This window comes from Lissotriton vulgaris, chromosome 6, assembly GCF_964263255.1.
Source record: "Lissotriton vulgaris chromosome 6, aLisVul1.2, whole genome shotgun sequence".
Taxonomy (NCBI): Eukaryota; Metazoa; Chordata; class Amphibia; order Caudata; family Salamandridae; genus Lissotriton; species Lissotriton vulgaris.
Window position 1 is genome coordinate 1,867,364,603 of NC_141694.1, and position 16,200 is coordinate 1,867,380,802.

A 16,200-nucleotide genomic window follows, 5' to 3' on the forward strand; every position below is an offset into this window, starting at 1 on the left:
TCTGTGTGCCATGCCTACAACCCACAGCCCTGGCATAGGTCAGTCACCCCTCTAGCTGGGTGCACTATACCAGTGGTGAGGGCACATGTACATGAGCCTTGTACCCCTACGGTGTCTAAGTCCATTCTTAGACACTGTAAGTGCAGTGCTGCCATTAAGAGTATATGGTCCTGGGAGCTTGTCATTACGAACTCCACAGCACCATAATGACTACACTGAAAAATGAGAAGTTTGGTTTCAAACGTTTCAGCACATTAAACCCACACTGATGCCAGGATTTACTGAAAAATGCATACAGAGGGCATCTTAGAGATGCCCCCTGAAAACTAACCTGCCACTAGTGTCCAGGCTGAGTGGCTGCTTTCAGCCCCACTGCCTAAGACAAAACCAGGGGTACCACCCAGAATAATAGCTCGGATCCTCAATTTTCAAGACAGGGACGCTATATTGCAAGCGACAGGTGTGCACGGCGACCTCCACTATGAGAATGCAACCATTCTTTTCTTCCCTGACTTCATGTTACAGGTCCAAAGACAGATTTTTGAGGCAGTCAAGAGGGAAAGAGATCAAATTTATAATGCAGCTCCCAGCAAAGCTAAGGGTCATTGCAGAGGGAAAGACTTGGCGGAGGAAGCATGGGAGGCTAGAGGGCTGGCGAATGGCGGGACGTGGTTGCCAGCATGGCCAGCAAGGGGTAGACAGAAAAAATAGACGCCTACCCTAGTGGAAGAAAAAACCCTCACAGATGACTGAACTAGACCTTGTAGGGCAGACTGGAACATGGGGAGCGAAGTATGACCAAAACCGATGACGAGGGACAGTTGAAGAGTTGGAACAGTGCTGCCAGTCATATCCTTTATGAATAAGGGGCAAGTTAAACAACTAGGGGATATATTGTAAAATGGGGATGGGAGGCACTTACCAGAATACTTTTCTATCGGCAGGAACAATAATAGGTTTGAGGGGGTGGGGCAAGCGAGGATGTTCATCCATACTATCAGGCATCGGCTTACCCTGTTTTAGATAATTAGGTTACAGGGGCGACAGGCGCTCTGGAAGTTCGGGAGGTGGGTGGTTAGTTAAGCCCGCCTAGCAGGGTAGCAGGGATTTAGGTACTAGCGGCCATGCACACAGACACAAACACAGGGTATCCTACTCATTGACCTCCCGCATGGAGTCTTAATATTAGGCGGGGATATGAATGCAACCATGGAGCCAGAGAGAGACAGGGAATAGAACCAGAGGAAGTGAGGAGGAACCGCTACCGGCATTTGCGGATGCCATTAGACTAACAGACCTGTGGTGTCTGCACAATCGCAGACAAAGGCAATATACATTTTACTCAGCGGTATACAACAGCTATTCCCGCCTGGACTATACTCTGACACACACAAAGAGTACTGGGTTCTACTGAAATGCAAATATCAAAGCGGGAGGGATCTCTGACCACTCTCCAGAGGAGGTAGTCCTCCAAGGTCCACAAAGAATAACGGTAATGCCACCCAGAGTAGACCCCAGGGTTTTTAAGAACAAAGAACTGGTTGGCCAAATTAAAGAGAGAACACAACTTTACTTTCAAGAAAATGAAGTGTCTGTAGATTCCGCATGCACTCTATGGGAAGCATTCAAGCCAGAGATATCTGGGCATGTACAGTCACTGTTTGGGGGGTCGAAAAAAGGAAGAATAAATCAATGGGGCACCTTGGAGAGAGAAGTAGTTAAGCTGGAAGTTAGAGTGCTTGCAGGGGAAGCAACTGACCCTCCAATCCCACATCAAATCCGGCTCAAACAGCAGGAAATAAAAGCTTTGCTAGAGATGAGGCTAGATCCTCGGCATTAGCAATGCAGAGGAGGCTATATGACCTACTAGATAAGGCCAATAAAATGACTGCATGGCTGGAAAGGAGGGACAGAGAAAGGAGCTTTGTAGCAGAAATGCGGGACAACGAGGGGCGGAATAGCGGAAGCCTTTGCCGATTTCTATGGGGACATATATACCTTCAATCCATTTAGAACAAATGAATACTGCCAAGAACTAATGGCGGACGTCCAATTCCCCAGGTAAACAGATGGAGATAGGGAAGAAATAGAAAAAGACATTACAGTGCAGATTAATTGGGACAAGTCTTTCCTGTTTCAACTTACGGAAGGGCCAACGCTTTCGCTGACCGGGGAGGTTAAACTCGAATCTAAGGATAAATTCAAGTACTTAGATATTACGATAGGGAAATCAGAATCGGAGTTCGAGGATAACCTAACACCTCAGCTGGAATGGCTGAAAAGGGATGTGAAGCATTGGAGGGCCTGCCAATCTCATTGATGGGAAGAGCAGTATCCTTCAATATGATGACATTGGCGTGCATGTTGCATATCCTGCAACACACCCCATATACAGTTTCAGACAAGTTCTTTATTCAGATAGATATTAAACAGAGGAAGCTATGGGACGGTGGAGGTGCTAGAATCGCCTTATCCCATCTCCAGATAGGTATCTATGGTGAAGGCCTCGCCAGACCAGATATCAAAAATACTATTGGGCGGCTCAGAACTAACAAATGGATTCGGCAGACAGGGATGACCCAGCGTATAGAGTGGATCATTTAGGGAAGGGGCAGAGGAGCTTTCCGGGAGCATTATATCATGAAACAGTGAAAAAGCACATTTCCCTACACACGCAAGTAGTGGTTGATGCTTTGGTGAAAGCCACTAAATACTGGAATGGGACAACTGAATAAGACAAAGAACCCCACTGTGAGGGGGCATGGCCAGGCTGCAGACTGAGATGGCCGCTCAGTGCTGAGACTCCGTCGATGATCCAGACTCCTTCACCCATTCTGCTGTTATCCTGGCAGTGACCGATGCAGGACGATGTGCCTGATTGCCCTGAGGTACCCACGTTCCTCGATGCCTGCCAGATCGCTGATAAGTAGCCTTCACAACGGAGGAGGCCACAAGAAGCTGGTGACGGGGCTGGTGAGATGAGCAGAGTGCAGCCGGAGGTTAGGCCCCGCTGACTACTGTGATGCAGCACGGCTCTAGATACCAGTCCCGCCAGAGGATCGATCACACAGGCCTTGCTTGGCATCAGGTGAGCTTGATCTGCTTGCAGCCCTCCCCTCCCTGATCGATAGGGGTACCAACACCCACTACAACTGTGGTCGGCTCTCTACAGCCCCGAAGGGCCCACATTGAGAGGGTCCGCGAGTGAGCCTGGAGGCCAGCCACTTGGCTGTTTTGGCCTGCCTGGGGAGGCCGCAGGGGTTGGACTTGCGGAGCGAGGTCCATTTTGGATCTGTTCTGCTTCACCCATCAGGGAAATCCGGATGTGTGCTCCATTTGCTTCTTGTCGCGTGGGTGTCTGCTCCAACCAAGCAAAGCTCCAGAGGGCATGGCTGACCTCCATTCCAAATGCTGAAGCTGGATTGCTGCAGACCTGCCTCTGGAGTTCTCTGCAAGGGCTCATTTATAATGGCTAGGCTCTCCAACACCCTTGCTGGCTGCTACTACTCGGCCACATTGACCGACCTGCTGTGAAGTCGTGCCATTGCTGGGTGGAGAGCATTTCATTTCTGCTGGCTGACTTCTCTGGTGGTATCCAGGGTCACACTGGCGGCTATCGTGCCTGGTGGGGTCGAAAAGGGGCGTAGAGACCCCAAACAATGATTACCCCAATTTGGGAAGCCTATCGAGCAATCTGCTGACTCTGGCGGCCTGGCCGAGGGTGGCACAGAGGACACTGCTCTACATGAGGCACCTGCAATGTCGAGCACGCTGCTTCTCAAAATACGGGCAGGTTTTGTAAAATCCTTGAGGGCCGCTTTGATACTCTTGACAAGCGCCTTGACGGAATGGGGGCCCAAGCTGGATATCCATAAGAAGTGTTTGGACACAGTGGAGGGTAGGGTGTCGGATTTGGAAGATGGCGTGGCACAATCCACTAAGAACCTAGACTGCATGGAAAAAATACTGAATGAGGTTTCCATAAAAAATGAGTATTTGAAAGTGCGCAGCAGGCGCAATAATGTTCGCATTCTGGGGGTCCCCGAGTCCACCAACCCAGGGTGCATGGCACAATTTGTGGAGACCCTGCTCACAGACATTTTCAGTAAAGAGGTCTTCACTTATACCTTTCTTGTAGAAAGAGCCACCGCTCGCTTGGCCCCTGCCCTAACCTGGGTTGTCCACCTTGGCCCATCATTGCCAGTCTTTTAAATTTCCGACACCGAGATACTGTGCTGAGGTTGTTGAGAGAGACTCCCAAACTTTCCCCACAGAAATGTGAGGAAAATGTGGGGTTTTTGGACTTGGCCTACTCACACAAGTGAGGTACCACTTTTCTCTGAAGACTATGGGGAATAGGGGGTGTGTGGAGTTTTGTGGGTCCACGCAGACTCCAGACCTTTCCATCAAAGAAATGTGAGTAAAATGTGTTTTTTTGGACAAAGTTTGAGGTTTGCAAGGAATTTTGGGTAACGGAAACTGGTGAGAGCCAGACAAGTCACCTAATCCTGGATTCCCCTAGGTATCTAGTTTTGAAAAATGTATAGGTTTGCTTGGTTTCTCTCAGTGCCGGCAGAGCTAGGGTTCAAAATCTACAGCTAGGCACTTAGCAAAAAAGGGTTAGTTTTCATTGTGAAAATGTGGTGAGTCCAATTGAGTTTTGGGCCATATCCTGTTGCAGACACTAGGCCTACCCATACAAGTGAGGTACCATTTATCTTGGAAGACTTTAGGAAATGCGGGGTAGGTGGAATTTTGTGCATCCACACAGATTCAAGAACTTTCCACCACAGAAATGTGAGGAAAATGTTTGAGGTTTGCAAGGGATTTTGGGTAACAGAACCTGGTGCGAGGCAGACAAGTTATCCTATCCTGTATTCCTTTGGGTGTATTGTTTTAAAACATGTATAGGTTTGCTAGGTTTCCCTAGATGCCAGCAGAGCTAGGGTTCAAAATCTACAGCTAGGCACTTTGCAAAAAAAGGGTCAGTTTTCACTGTGAAAATGTGGTGTGTCAACGTTGCGTTTTGGGCTATTTCCAATCGCGGGCACTAGACCTACCCAAAAAAGTGAGGTAAAATGTTTCCCGGAATACTTCGCGGAATGGGGGGTGGGTAGAATTTTGTGGATCCATGTAGATACCAGAACTTTCCACCACAGAAATGCGAGGAAAATTAGTTTTTTTCAAAGTTTGAGGTTTGCAAGAGATTTTGGGTAACAGAACCTGGTGAGAGCCAGACATGTCAGCCCATCTTGGATTTCTCTGGTTTCTAAAAATAAATAGATTTGCTAGGTTTCCCTAGGTGCTGGCAGAGCTAGGGTTTAAAATCTACAGCTAGGCATTGTTCCTTGTAAAAATAAAGTATGTCCATGTTACATGTTGAGCTGTTTCCTGTCCCGGGCACTAGGCCTACCCACACAAGTGAGGTACCATTTCTATAGGGAAACTTAGGGTAACACAGAATTGTACAGCAACTGTTATTACCTATTGACGTTCGAAGCATTTCTGCCTTTCAAATGAAAGACAATGTGTAAAAAAGAAGTCACTCTGAAAATGTCCTATTATTCTCATGCTAGTATGGGTACTCACAATTTCAGAAATGTACAAATAGCTACTGTTTCTAAACTCTATATTTTGTTCCGATTTCAGAAATACATAGGTGTCTTTCATCTTGATTTTTCACTATATATATTTTTTCCCAAATTAATTACTATATAGCCAGTACATAATAAAAAAACATTGCAAGGCGCTGCTAAGTAATTGGCTCATGGTTCGTCGGGTTCTTGGTGAATCTACAAGTCCCATTTATCCCACAACCAAAAAGGTCCTGCAAATGTACCAGTATAATGCTTTTAAACATCTGTCATAATTAGAAGAAGATACAGGTGAAACGTTGGCACCAATGGCTAATTTTTTTTAACTCATTTAAAATTTTCCCTTTTTCTTAACTGTTAGTCTCCATAAAGAAGGATCTACACAAATGACCCCTTGCTGAATTCAGAATGTTGTCTACTTTTTAAAATGTTTTGCTTTCCTGGATCCATTGTTGATTTCATACCCATTTCTACCATTAATTGAAAGAAGGTTGAAAGCACAAAAATTAGCAAAAATAGGCTATGTCGAAGTAAAATGCCAAAATTGTGTTCGGCCCTGAGAGCTGGCACAATGATGATTTCAGCCCCGCAAACCCTTTGTTCATACCATTTGCAGGGAAAAAACAGCTGCTTTCATTTGCACCACTTTTTTCCCATGTTTCTCTAAAAACACATTTAGCGGTATTTTGGCTAATTTCTGGGTCCCCTCCAGGGGAATCCACAACCCCTAGGTAACTTTAGAATTCCCATGATGTTGGAAGAAAAGGACACAAATTTGGCGTGGATACCTTATGTGGTCAACAAGTTACCGGGGCCTACTCGCAAACTATCCCAAAATGTCAAAATAAGGCTTAGCACAGGAAGGAAAAGCCCTAGCAGTGAAGGGGTTAAAGGAAGAGCAATAACCCAGACCATACCTACTCATCACTTTCAGTTTGCACACTGTTTTATGTCCTACAGCAAATGATCGAGCAAACCTTCCATTACACTGTAGGTGTTAGCAACCATAGCAACTTAATAATTAAAAAAAAACAGAAATAGTTAACAATGCACTGCATGCTAGAAGTGCATGAAAGCATAGGATAAGGTCTAAGTGTGATGGAGGAAAGGCAATAACAGGGCAGCAGCAGCCAGTTTTGTCGAGCATCCCAGAGAGCAGAAGAGGTGTGACCATAATCGGCAGGCAGACAATATAGTGTGCTCCAAAGGCCCCACCACGCTTTAATTAGCAGCCTTCCTTCACATGATACAGCAGGATTAACTGGTAGATATATGGAGACAAAGATCACCCAACATAGCAGGTTACGCACATTACTCCTCGGTAAATGACAAACACACCTGCATAGATTACTGGCTGATTTCTAATGAGTTGAAAGCTTGGGTTACAGATTTTGCCCACGTCCCCAGAACTAATTCCAACCATTCCTCAGTACGTCTGACATTAGAGTATTAAAGTATCAAACACGCAGAATTCCAGTTTTCACTTGCCATTTCCCGCCGTACTCCCTGCAGGACTCTGTCTTCAGGGCACAGCTGACGCAGGCCATAGAGGTATACTATGAGTGTAATACAGGTTCTGTCACCACATCCAAGATGGTATAGGAGGCCTTCAAGGCCTATGTTCGGGGGAATACGATTTCCATTAATGCAGGAGTTCTTCGCTCCATAAGTGGGAAGTTGGATACCCTTGAGAGAGGAATAGTCACCATGGAGGAAACATTCCAGAAAGAGGGGGGGGGCACATTACTGCAGATATTAAACATAAGCTAGTTCCCAGGAGACAGCTAATGACGAGATCATGCAAATGGCGAAATATGCAACCACACAATCCTATGGCGAGTGGGATAGGCCAGGTGCGACACTTGTGGTATACTAAGGCCCCTGAGAACATCAGACACGATAACGGAAATTTTAGAAGACGAAGGGTAGACCTCATGTGCCCCAGAAAATATCGTAAAGCAGTTTTGCAATTATACAGCTCACAAATCCCACTGACAATGAAGTACTGGCAGACTCCCTGACCCAAATTAAAATGCCTTGGTGGACTCCTGAGCATAGCGAATACTTAATGGCACCCCAGCAACTGGCCGAAATCAGAGCAACTGGCCGTTTCAGTCAAAGTGTACTCGCTTGGACGAAGGAATGCTGCACAAATAATTACTCGGATAAAATATTCAAACATTTCCCGGAGAAAAGGGGGTTAAAACGTCAGCTAGATTTATATATGGGACATGAGCCTGATAATTCAATCCAACTGAAATTTCAGAAATCCGCAAACACATTGAAAAAAATGATTTGAGACAACACTATTGATACTGTTGGAACAGAAGAAGTAATTGAAAACACAGGATGATTTGGGGAGACCGGGACAGAATTAAAAGCGGTTGAAAGGAAGGGACATATGGCCCTTACAGGCCGAACGTAAAATAATGACATTATGATTTCATAACAAATTATGGACTTTTTAACTGCCCAATTTTTTCTCTCTATTCAATATAGTTTCAGATAATACTAATGCACCCATGCAACTGGTATACTATTTATTTTAAGGGGGTGACAGACAATCAGATATTGGGGTTTACAAAAGTTTGGTGTTTGATATATAGGTAGGCTAATAGGAACGCAATTTGTTTTATTGGGGAGCATGTTTCAAAGACAAATGTAGGATATAAGAAAATGAAGGTAACCAATGTGTGAAGTGAATATAAATGCATTTCATGATTTTTTAGATTATGGTGTCAATCTAATATGGCCGGGATGCCTGTCACCCCCTCCCAACACAATCCCCAAGGATGGGAAGACGGACGCAGTTCTGAACTTTTGGAAGGCGGGAGGGAGTTACCCTCCCGGCCGTATTTATTAAAATATGAAACAAAATTAAAACATTAAATAAAAGTTTCATATCATGTACAATATTCATTTATTACATTTCGATGAAGACATGTTCATTGGCTAGAGGTGATCAGAGGAGGGACGAGGAATACGTGTCCATTTATTTCCCCAAGTAGTATCAAAGTTAATCAAGTGAAAAAGTGGACACTTGTGACAATTCTAGACCATTGGTTGGAAAAACTATGTAACCTCAAAAGACCCAATGTGAATAGGTTTAGCGGTATATATCGTTCCTCCGCCCCTACATTGTGGTTCGTTGGCAGTTATCATTGGATACCATAGAGAGTGTGGGTGCCTGCCTCATCCAGAGGCTCCTCTGGTCTAGGTTGCAGTGTCCAGAGATGAAAAAACTAGTGCAAAGAAAAATCAAAAAGGCTGTTAAAAATAAGATCAACACCTAAAGAGATTTTAATGAAATGGTGGAGATCTTATAATAAAACAAGTGGGTACTTGTCCTAGATCGAATTATGGGATCTAGAAGTGCGAATTTACAAGGATGTTGACATGTTTCAGCCCCCTTCGGCTCAAAGGAGTCTATGGGGCTTTCGTCAGGACAAAAGGACAGACAAACATAGATATTCTACTCACACTTATTATGTGGAGTTCAATGGAAGTAGTGAGGGTCAACTTTTGAGCCACTCAAGTCTTAATAGCCCCCCTAATGCGGAGTTAGAAGTTTCCATCGGGGAGGCTCAGAGCCGGGTGTCTGGAATCCTGCGCCGCTTGTGCTGACTCTGCCCCCGGATGTTCATTGGCTAACCTTAACAAATCTCGAATACAAAGGTATCCTAGCCGAGTCTAACATCCTGCAAATGCATACATTCTAAATTAAAATTGTACATCCTAGCATTAAGGGCCAACGGCAAGGTCACAACCGGTGTCAGATCCCTACTACCAAAACTCTCGCCCTCACGGTGTGAGTGGCGGCCGCGCAGAGGACTGTACCCTCCGTGCCAACTCCAATTTCCCTTGTCTTGTTGGGGGCCCCAATTTCAGCTCGACGCCATCTTAAAGGTCGTCCGAGCACCCGTGTGAGGTATCTGTAGGAAGGACAGTGTGGACTCCCCCCCCACCCCACACTCTCTCTCACATCCGCCGTCGCGGATATCTGGGCCCCGGGAAATTTGTAGGAGGGGCATATAGCCGCCTCCTCCCCTGGAAGGGGCCTATGGCCGTCTCCCCTTAGGCGACCCATCCTTAGTGGGTGCCGCCTCCCAGTGGGAGGGGCCAATGGCCGCCTCCCCCCGGGCGCTCCCATCCATAGTGGGTGGCGTCCCCCTCTAGGGACCTTGAAATTACTGCTCACCGATCATGACCTTACCGCCCGACCAAAAAATAAATACGACATTTGTTTACCTACTAAGGGAGAAAATATCATCCTGTCTACTTGTATCAATTGTTTACTCCTAAGGAAAGCAGTACCTACAAACAGAAGTTACATCCTTAAACTAGACATTCATTTTCCTCTATACGGAGGGAAAGAAGATGTTATCAGAGCCAAAACTTTATTGCAAAACTAACATTGCCATAAGGGGCTGGTGGGTGGGTCAAAATTGCTCCTTGTTCCGTCGAGGGCTCACGTGCAACGAGTGGGTGCAGCTTCCAAGCACAGGAACAAGAGGACGCTTCTTCGGATTCCGGCTCTCTTTATTCTTCTTCGGGAGGGCGTGTACCCTCCGCCGGTACGCCTACTGGGCGTGGCCATCGGTGTAGGTGTCTAGGACAACCCCTCTTGGGCGGGAAAAGGCGTGCCCCGGCTACGCCCCTTCGGGCATACCAGCCGAGACACGCCCCCGCCCAAAATGGTTTCCCGGGAGGATCGGGGCACCCAACCATACGTTCGGGGGGACCGAGTGGTCGCCCCTTTCCATATGGCCGGGATGCCTGTCACCCCCTGCCAACACAATCCCCAAGGATGGGAAGAGGGATGCAGTTCTGAACTTTTGGAAGGCGGGTGGGAGTCACCCTCCCGGCCGTATTTATTAAAATATGAAACAAAATTAAAACATTAAATAAAAGTTTCATATCATGTACAATTTTCATTTATTACATTTCGATGGCTAACCTTAACAAATCTCTAATACAAAGGTTTCCTAGCCGAGTCTAACATCCTGCAAATGCATACATTCTAAATTAAAATTGTACATCCTAGCATTAAGGGCCAACGGCAAGGTCACAACCGGTGTCAGATCCCTACTACCAAAACTCTCGCCCTCATGGTGTGAGTGGCGGCCGCGCAGAGGACTGTACCCTCCGTGCCAACTCCAATTTCCCTAGTCTTGTTGGGGGCCCCCATTTCAGCTCGACGCCATCTTAAAGGTCGTCCGAGCACCCGTGTGAGGTATCTGTAGGAAGGACAGCGTGGACTCCCCCCACCCCACACTCTCTCTCACATCCGCCGTCGCGGATATCCGGGCCCCGGGAAATTCGTAGGAGGGGCATATAGCCGCCTCCTCCCCTGGAAGGGGCCTATGGCCGTCTCCCCTTAGGCGACCCATCCTTAGTGGGTGCCGCTTCCCAGTGGGAGGGGCCAATGGCCACCTCCCCCCGGGCGCTCCCATCCATAGTGGGTGGCGCCCCCCTCTAGGGACCTTGAAATTACTGCTCACCGACCATGACCTTACCGCCACAGGCCAGATAGTTGACCGGCTATCCGGCCCCCCCACAAACTCCTCCTAAAGGTCATGCTTCCTCAAACCCCTTAGCCATGCTATGAAGTCTCCTATGAGTAAGACATTCCCCTCCCGGGACAGGTGAACCCCATCATTCAGATACATGTGATCACCCCGAATACACCCATGCGGAATGCTATGCAACTGCACAGAGCGAAACAATCTACCAATTTTTGTTGTTAACCTGCTTCACCGAATGGTTCAGTGCTGATACTGAAAACCCCCCCGCCAAACCCTTCTGGGAATCATGTGGGACCAGGCAATCGTGCACCCCGGAATTCTCTTTGCCAACCAGCTAACGGCAGACAAAACTTGCTCGAGTAATACTCGCCTACCCAGTGTCACCAAGTCATTGCCCCCCAAGTGGACTATGATTACAGATGGCGGTGACCTATGCCGCCCTAAGAGACCCTCAACAAATGATTCGAACTGGTCAATACAGAGTCCGCCCCTTCCGTGGAAGGCCACTCTGTACCCGTATTCCCCAGCTGCGTGAGTCGCGTCACCTGCTTTGAAAACGTCCCCGGCCCGCCTCACGTATGAGTGGCCCACGACCCAGACCACTCTCTCCTCAGCAGGTGATCCGTGACCGCTGGTCCCCTGGTACTGGGTCGACTGCAAATTCCGCCCCGCATGACATGCTCGCGAAACTGTAAATCAAACAGAAGACAAGAAGCGTGAGTGCATGTAACTTGACTTCACAACATGTGCAATCGCACATACCTTTTAAAACAATTCGAGGACCATCGTCCTAACTGTTTCACCTCTTCCGCACTCTGACCCCTGGCTGTAGCCTCAGTAGCAGCCCCTATCCTAAATGAGTGGGTCCCAAAATCACACGGGTCCATGCCCGCCGCCGCGATTGTCAGTGCTAGCACCCTCTGGAACTGAAACCTCGTCAGTGGGGTGGCATCGATGTGCCTCAGCAAACTCCCCCCCCCCCACGTATCCGCCCTCAGTGCCAAGTATTCCTCTATGCACCTTATCGGGCACGTGGGAGACCCTCGCATGCGCTGGACAACAACGCTGCTTCCCATCGCTCCCTGGTCAGTTTTGGACCTAGCTATTGTGACCACCATCGAATCACCCCTAATTAGGATGTGATCCCTGCACAATCCTCCCTCCACATCTTTCTTATTTCTTGCAACCAGTTCGCTCACCCGCATAGCCCCATGGAACGCTAATGCGAAAGCTGCCCGGAACAGAAGTGCTTCGAATTGGGAGGAGCATGTCGTCACTAATTTTGCCATGAGTAGGGACAACCTTTCCAAGCCAATCGGGCATCTCACGTCGTGCCTGCGACCCTCGAGGCGCTGCCAGCCGCGAAGGGCTTTTCTAACCAAAAAGGAACCTGTTGGGTCTTTGATGCCATGCACCTGCGCCATGAATGAGATGGCCGCCCTGTGTCTATTGGCCGTTGCCGCTGATCGGCCTTCTCTGTGCAGTGCTACCAGGAACCCCAGGAAGGACTCCTCCTGCCCCCAGCTCTGACTCCCTGTTGGACCCAAAAATGTACAATAGGAACGAAACGCTCCTTCGTATGCCTTCCTCGTCCTGGGGGCTAAGCTTGCTGCCACGAGGTCTTGTAATCCGGGGCACCGATTAGCCGGAGTGCTTCGGGGAACGGTGCCGCCACTAAGTCCGCTGTAGGTAGATAACCCCTGAACGCCTGCATATGTGAATGAGAGAGTGCATCAGCCGCATGATTCAGTACACCCGGCACATGTTTCGCCCTGAACTGTACATTTAGTCTCATGCAAAGTAGCACAATTTCCTTCAGCAATCTCAAAATCCATTTGCAGCGTGCTGCCTGATTGTTAATGCATTCTACAACAGTCATATTATCAGACCAAAATACAACTGAGCGGTCTCTGAACTCGTCTGGCCATGCCCTCAGAGCGACAAAAATTGGGAATAGCTCGAGGAACCCTATGTTACCTGTGAGACCGCTGGCGTGCCACCACGTCGGCCATGTTTGCGCCGACCATCGATTACCGAAGATGGCGCCAAATCCCACGCTCCCCGCCGAGTTGGTCCACAAACCCAGCTCGTCCGAAGACGCTGGCGGCTTGTTCCACACTATTCGACTGTTGAAATCCGCCAAGAATGCCAACCAAATGCGCATGTCCTGGCGGACCTCTGCAGACAGTCTCGTGCGGTGATGCCCTTCTTTGAGACCAACCATAGCTTGTGCAATAGAGCGTGGAAAGGGGCGAGCCATTGGCATCACTCTCAAGGCAAAGTTAAGCTGACCCACAACTTGCTGCAACTGGTGCAGGGTCACTTTCATCATACCAAGGCAAAGCTCCAAGGAAGCCCTAAATTTCGATACCTTACCCACTGGCAGGCGGAAACACCACTCCACAGAATCGAGCTCAATTCCCAGAAACTCCAGTGAAGTAGATGGTCCCACCGTCTTACCTGGTGCCAATGGTACCCCAAACTCCTCCATGAGGCTGCAAAAATCCTGTAGCGCCTGCGCACATTTCGTGTCGCCGGCAGCTCCCAAGAACAGAAAGTCATCTAGGTAATGCATAACATGCCTATGCCCTGTGGCCTCGGTGAATGCCCACTCTAAAAAACAGCTGAATTTTTCGAAATAAGCACAAGAGATGGAGCAACCCATCGGCATGCATTTATCCATGTAGTAACGTCCTTGGAACGCAAAACCTAGCAGACGCTGATCCTGTGGGTGTACCGGGAGCAACCGGAACGCCGACTCGATATCTGATTTCGCCATCAGCGCTCCGGGGCCCAGGCGATTCAACATGGTGACGGCATCATCGAAGGATGCGTACCGCACCGAACAGACTCCTGGGTCAATCGCATCGTTCACTGAGAAACCCCTTGGAGCCGACAGATTATGGATCAGCCTAAATTCCGCTGGGTCTTTTTTGGGGACCACCCCTAATGGGGAACAGATGAAATTCGCTACTGGCGGGTGCTGAAAAGGGCCAGCGACTCGGCCTAGGGTCACCTCCTTAGCGATTTTTCTCTCCACCACACCTGGATTATGCTGTGCCGAAAGCTGGTTTCTACAAAAAGGTTCCCCACGAAAATCCCCCGCCGGGATGTGGAAGCCATATAAGAATCCCTTCCTCAACACCCCAGCGGAGACATAATCAGGGTATTTGTTTAGCCGGGGAGTCATAGCCATGATATCAACGGGAGTAGGCAATTGTACACAACGATCCCCCTCAGTCTTGTTTGGACCCTCCTCTACCTTCCGACCCGCTATTTTTTGACCTGCATGAACTCTCCGGGTGAGAGGAATTCCCACAACCCGCACACGCATGTTTGATCTTACATGCCCCTTGCGGTCTGGTACAGTTGCCTCTATTGAAGCCCCAACAGACCCCCCGCTTTCCACCATTCCCGCCGGCTCTCGGCTGGTGATCGCCACCGGCGCCTGCTCGAAAGGGCACCGTGGGCTGCTGGCGGGAAAACCCTGACCCATTCCCACCTGGCGAGGACGTCCTCGCTGCGCCAGGCAGGAGCTGCTTCTGCCAAGAAATCGAGTCGAGGCAATCCCATGTCAGAGAGGAATCATACTCTTTCGCTTTACGGAATTTCATGTCGTAACCCATCCATTCATTCCCCTCATATGTTTCATAAAAATCCATTATACGTGCCTGATAACAAGACAATTCGGGCAATACCTCGGGCTTACGTTCGCCAATAATCGCAGTAAACATTGCAAAGGCCTTGGCCCAATTTGTTATCGTCTCATCCACCCTGAATCCCGCCATTTTGGCTCGCCAGACACTCGGGTGCCACAAATCTTTCTGTGTCTTAGCATACTCCATCTCGCGATGGTCAGTCAACAACGAAAACATATTAACATACTTGTCTGCCCATATCAATTCTTTCGTGGCCAACGGGATATGTTGAATCACTCTCTCCCGTCTTGAGGGCAATGAGCCCTCCCCCGCCACTGGCAAAGCGAGCTTACCCGGTTCGGTCGCTGTTCCCGATGTTTTCTCGATGCCAGCTGACGGTCCTTCCGGGGTCACCTGTGGGGAGACAAGATGGAGATTCGCCTTCGCGGCATCTCGCGACTGCCGCAACTGCTGGATTAGTAATTTGGCCTCTTCGGCCGTGTCTCCGGGCGCCGTAGCACCCCCTGCCTTTTTGTTGAGCCATGCGGCCAACTGGGTGGCCAATTCGGGAGGCATGTACTCGTCGTTGGCGGGCGTTATCACAACCGGAATTGGTTGACCCGCGTCTGGGGTTGGTACCGGGCCATCGGCTGGTATGGCAGGGAGAACTGGAGGTACCTCAGGGACCGGGACCTCCCCTGCCCCCGCCCTCCTTTTGACCCACTTTCCTCTACCCTCGGGGACGACTCCCGGCAATGCCGGGCCTATTACCTTTTTCGGGTTACCCGGCTTGTTCATTGCGGCCAGTTGTTTCTTGATGCCCGCCATTTCCCGACCAAGCGCCGGGACTTGTCCGATGCTTCGCTCCATTCTCGCCATTCTGTTCACCAACATGCGAAGCACTTTGTCTGTCTCGGAACCCTTTCCTGCCTTCTTGCCAGACATCGTTTCGATTATCCGCTCCGAGTCGATCAACACGGTCCTGGATCCTTCGTCTCGAAGTCACTGAAAGAGAAACACAAGAATTACAAGTTCTCAAAATTGCTCCTTGTTCCGTCGAGGGCTCACGTGCAACGAGTGAGTGCAGCTTCCAAGCACAGGAACAAGAGGACGCTTCTTCGGATTCCCGCTCTCTTTATTCTTCTTCGGGAGGGCGTGTACCCTCCGCCGGTACGCCTACTGGGCGTGGCCATCGGTGTAGGTGTCTAGGACAACCCCTCTTGGGCGGGAAAAAGCGCGCCCCGGCTACGCCTCTTCGGGCATACCAGCCGAGACACGCCCCCCGCCGAAAATGGTTTCCTGGGAGGATCGGGGTACCCAACCATACGTTCGGGGGGATCGAGTGGTCGCCCCTTTCCAATATTTAACTTTCCGGATCTTTGAAAAACGCTCTAATTAATGTGCATGGGTTGCCACTAAGAAGTTACTTGAATTAGAAGAAAG

The 16,200-nt window shown here is 49.0% G+C and overlaps 1 protein-coding gene across 2 annotated transcripts in view; it reads right to left on the reverse strand.

Moving 5' to 3' along the window:
* The window catches only part of LOC147709694 (nigwaprin-b-like), a 110,779-nt gene that overhangs the window by 70,249 nt on the left and 24,330 nt on the right, over positions 1–16,200 (reverse strand). The window lies entirely within an intron of this gene.